Here is a 6,036-nt window from a genome sequence, read left to right on the forward strand (position 1 = left end):
ATTTTATCATCAATATTATGATATATAATTCATTTATAAAACTTTAAATAATATAAGTCAAAAATAAATCAAAAGCTTTCTTGTTCTTCTTTAAAGCCTATTATAATTGGATGTTTGCATTGGAAAATGTAAAGTCGATGTTATCCATTGACAACGAAAGAGAATTTTAAGTTTATCATGCCTTCGAAAGCTTGAAATAATTTATCAATGAATAATTATCATTTCAATAACATATTATCATCAATATTATGATATATATACATTTTATAATCTTAAAAATGATTAGAAATTGAAACAAAATTGAAAGCTTTGTTGTTCTTGGTTAAAGCATATGATAATGGATGTTTACATTATGAAACATGAAGTGGATGCTATCAGTTGAAAAAGAAAGAGATTTTAAGTTTATCATGCCTTCGAAAGCTTAAAATGATTTATCAATGAATAATTATTGTTTTGATAACATTTTATCATCCATATTATAATATATAATTCATTTATAGTACTATAAATGATTATAAGTAAAAAAATAACTTGAAAATAAATGAAAACCTTTGTTGTTCATGGTTATTCCTATTAGAAATGGATATTTGCATTGGGAAACGTCAAGTGGATGCTATCCATTGATAAGGAATGAGCATTTTAAGTTTGTCATGCCTTTGAATGCTTGAAAAGATTTATCAACGAATAATTACTATTTTGATAAGATTTCACCATCAAAATAATGATATGTAACAAATTTATAATCCTGTAAATTATTATTAATTGAAAATAAATAGAAATTTTTGTTGTTCTTAGTTGAAGCCTATAATTATTGGATGTTTGCATTTAGAAATGTGAAATGGATGCTATCCATTGACAAGAACAAAGTGTTTTAAGTTATAATGGTTGCAAAAGCTTGAAATGATTTATCAACGAATAATTATTATCTATGAAAACATTTTATCATTAATATTAAGATATATAATTCATTTATAATCCTATAAATGATTATAAATCGATAATAAATCTATAGTTTTGTTGTGCTATCCTTTGAGAAGGAAAGAGCATTTTAAGTTTATCATACTTTTGGAAGCTTGAAATGATTTATCAATGAATATTTATTAGTTTTATAACATTTTATCATAAATATTGGGATATATAATTCATTTATAATCTTATAAACGATTATAAATTGAAAATAAATCAAAAGCTTTGTCGTTCTTTGTTAAAGCCTATTATAATTAGATGTTTAGATTGGGAAATGTGAAGTGGATGCTATCCATTAATAAGAAAATAGCATTTTAAGTTTATCATGCCTTCGAAAGCTTGAATTGTTTCATCAAATGAAAAATTGTCATTTTGATAACATTGTATCATCAATATTATGATATATAATTCATTTATAATTCTACAAATGAGTATAAATCAAAAATAAATCTAAAGCTTTCTTGTTCCTATTTAAAGCCTATCATAATTGGATGTTTACATTGGCAAATACGAAGTGGATGCTATCTATTGATAAGGAAAGAGCATTTTGAGTTTATGAAGCCTTTGAATGGTGAAAATGATTTATCAATGAATAATTATCATTTTGATAATATCTTATAATCAATATTATGAAATAAAATTCATTTATAATCCTATAGCTGGTTATAAACAGAAAATAAATCAAAATTTTTGTGGTTCTTGGTTAAAGCTTATCATAATTGGATGTTTGCATTGGGAAATGTCAAGTGGATGCAATCCATTTAAAACGTGAAATGGATGCTATCTATTGACAAGAAAAAGGCATTTTCAGCTTATCATGCTTTTCGAAAGATTGAAGTGATTTGTCAATGAATAATTATCATTTTGATAACATTTTATCATCAAGATTATGATATACAATTGTTTTATAATCCTATGAATGGCTATAAATAAAAAATATATCGAAAGCTTTGTTGTTCTTGGTTAAAGCTTATCATAGTAAGATGTTTGCATTGGAAAACATTATGTGAATGCTATCCATTGACAAGGAAAGAGCATTTTTAGTTTACCATGTCTTTAAAAGCTTGAAATGCTTTATCAATGAAATGTTATTATTTTGATAACATATTATCATCAATATTATAATATACAAATCATTTATAATCCTACAAATGATTATAAATAAAAAATAAATAGAAAGCTTTGTCATTTCTAGCTAAAGCATATCATAATTGGATATTTGAATTGGGAAACATGAAGTGGATGCTACCCATTTACAAGAAAAGAGCATTTTAAGTTTATCAAGCCTTCGAAAGCTTGAACTGATTTATCGATGAATAATTATTATTTTGATAACATTTGCTCTTCAATATTCTAATATAGAATTCATTGATAATCCTATAAATGATTAGAAATAAAAAATAAATCCAAAATAAGTTGAAAGCTTTGTTGTTCTTGTATAAAGCCTATCATAAATGGATATTTGCATTGAAAAACATGAAGTGGATGCTATCTATTGACAATGACAAAGCATTTCAACTTCATCATACCTTCGAAAGCTTGAAATGATTTATCAATAAATATTTATCATTTGGATAACATTTTATCATCAATATTGTGATATATAATTCAATTATAATCCTATAAATGATTATAAATAAAAAATGAATCGAAAGCTTAGTTCTTCTTGGTTAAAGCCTATCATAATTGGATATTTACATTAGGAAACGTGAAATAGATGCTATCCATTGATAAGGAAAGAGAATTTTAAGTTTGTCATGCCTTTGAAATCTTTAAATGATTTATCAATAAATAATCATCATTTCGATAACATTTTATCATCAATATTATAATATATAATTCAATTATAATCCTATGAATAATTATAAATAAAAAATAAATTGAAAACGTTGTTGTTCTTTGCTAACGCCTTTCATATTTGGATGTTTCCATTGGAAAACGTGAAGTCCATGCTATCCATTAACATGGAAAGAGCATCTTAAGGTTATACTACCTTTGAAAGCTTGAAATAATTTATCAATGAATAATTATTATTTTGATAACATTTTATCATCAATATTATAATATATAATTCAATTATAGTCTTATATATGACTGTAAATTAAAAATAAATCCAAAGCTTTGTTCTTCCCAAGTAAAGCCTACCATAATTGGATGCTTGAATTGGGAAATGTGAAGAGGATGATAACGACTGAAAAAGAAAGAGCATTTGAAGTTTATCATGGCTTTGAAAACTTGAAATGATTTATCAATGAATAATTATAATTTTGATAACATTTATCATCAATATTTTGAAATAGGATTCATATATAATCCTATAAATGACTATAAATCAAAAAACAATTGAAAGTTTTTTTCTTCTTGGTTAAAGCCTATCATAATTGGATCTTTTCATTGGGAAACATGAAATGGATGCTATCCATTGACAAGGAAAAAGCATTGTAAGTTTATCATGCTTTCGAAAGATTGAAATGATTTATCAATTAATAATTGTCATTTTGGTAACATTTTATGATCAATATTGTGATATATATATTTTGTTTAGAATCCTATAAATCATTATGCACCCAAAAGAAATCAAAAGCATTGCTGTTCTTTGTTAAAGCCTATCATGATTGGATGTTTGCATTGCAAAACATGAAGTGGATGCTATCCATTGATAAAGAAAAATCATTTTAATTTTATCATGTCTTTAAAAGCTTGAAATGATTTATCAAGGAATAACTATCATTTTGATAGAATTTTATGATCAATATTATGAAATATAATTCCATTATAATCCTAGAAATGATTATAAATTGACAATAAATTGAAAAATTCATTGTTGTTGGTAAAAACCTATCATAATTGGATGTTTGCATCGAGAAACATGAGTGGATGCTATCCTTTGACAAGGAAAGAACATTTTAAGTTTACTTGCCTTGGAAAGCTTGAGATCATTTATCAATGATTAATTATCATTTTGATAACATTTTATCATCAATATTATGATATGTTATTCACTTATAATCTTATAAATGATAGTAAATCAAAAATAAATCAAAAGCATCGTTGTTCTTGGTTAAAGCCTATTGCAATTGGATCTTTGCATTGGGAAATGTGAAGTGGATACTATCCATTGACAAGGAAATAGTATTTTAAGTTTATCATGCCTTTGCAACCTTGAAATAATTAATCACTAAATAATTATTACTTTGATAACATTTTGGAATCAATATTATGATATATTATTCATTTATAATCCTGTAAATGATAATAAATAAAAAATAAATCAAAAGCCTTGTTGTTCTTGATTAAAGCCTATCATAATTAGATGTTTGCATTGAGAAACATGAAGTGGATACTATCTATTGACAAGGAAAGAGCATTTTAAGTTTATCATGCCTTCGAAACTTTGAAATGATTAATTACTAAATAATTATAACTTTGATAACATTTTATCATCAATATTAACATATATAATCCTTTTACAATCCTATAAATGATTATAAATCGAGAGCTTAGCTATTTTTGATTAAAGCCTACTATAATTGAATGTTTGCATTAGAAAACATGAAGTGGATGCTATCCATTGACAAGGAAAGAGCATTTTAAATTTATCATGCCTTTGAAAGCTTGAAATGATTTATCAACGAATAGTTATCATTTTTATACCATCTTATTAGCAATATTATGATATATAATTCATTTACAATCTTATAAATGATTGTAAATCCAAAATAAATCTTAAGCATTGTTCTTCTTTGTTAAAGGCTACCATAATTGGATGTTTGCATTGGGAACCATTGACAAAGAAAGAGCATTTTAAGTTTATCATGCCTTTAAAAGCTTGAAATGATTAATCAATGAATAATTATAATTTTGATTACAGTTTATCGTCAATATTATCATATATAATCCATTTAAAATTCTACAAATGATTACAAATCGAGAACTTTCTTGTTTTTGATTAAAGCCTATTATAATTCAATTTTGCATTGGAAAACATGAATTGCATGCTATCCACTGACAAGGAAAGAGCATTTTAAGTTTATCATGCCTTTGAAAGCTTTAAATGGTTTAACAATGAATAACTATCATTTTGATAACATTTTATCATCAATATTATGATATATTATCAATTTATAATCCTTTAAATGATAATAAATTTAAAGAATAGTTGTTCTTAGTTAAAGCCAATCATAATTAAATGTTTGCATTTGGAAACATGATGTAGATTTTATCCGTTAACAAGCAAAGAGCTTCTTAAGTTTATTATACCTTCGAAAGCTTGAAATGATTTATCAGTGAATAATTATAACTTTTATAACATTTTATTATCAATATTATGGTATATAATTCATTTATAATCCTATAAATGATTATAAATTGAAAACAAATTGAAAATAAGTTGAAAACTTTTTTGTTCTTGGTTAAAGACTATCATAATTGTATGTTTGCATTGGAAAATATGAAATGAATTTGATCCATTGTCACAGAAAGATCATTTTAAGTTTATTATGCCTTTGAAAGCTTGAAAAGATTTATCGATGAATAATTATCATTTTGATAACATTTATTCATCAATATTATGACATCTAATTCATTTATAATCCTATAAATGATTATAATCAATAGTAAATCCAAAATATGTTGAAAACTCTGTTGTTCTTGCTTAAAGTTTATCATATTTGGACGTTTGCATTGGGAAATGTGAAGTGGATGTTATTCATTGACAAGGAAGGAGCTTTTTAAGTTTATCATGACATCGAAAGCTTGAAAAGATTTATCAGTGAATAATTATCAGTTTGATAACATTTTATCATCATTATTATGATATACAATTCATTTACAATACTAGAAATCATTATAAATCGAAAGTAAATCCAAAACATATCGAAAGCTTTGTTGTTCTTACTTAAAGCCTACCATTATTGGATATTTGCATTGGAAATTGTGCAATCGATGTTATCCAATGATAAGGAATGAGCATTTTAAGTTTATCATGCCATCGAAAGCTTGAAAGGATTTATCCATTAATAATTATCATTTTTATAATATTTTATCATCAATATTATGATATATAATTCA

The sequence above is a fragment of the Theobroma umbraticum genome, unplaced genomic scaffold (genome assembly GCF_002168275.2).
Source record: "Theobroma umbraticum cultivar Fairchild unplaced genomic scaffold, ASM216827v3 scaffold_95.0, whole genome shotgun sequence".
Lineage (NCBI taxonomy): Eukaryota > Viridiplantae > Streptophyta > Magnoliopsida > Malvales > Malvaceae > Theobroma > Theobroma umbraticum.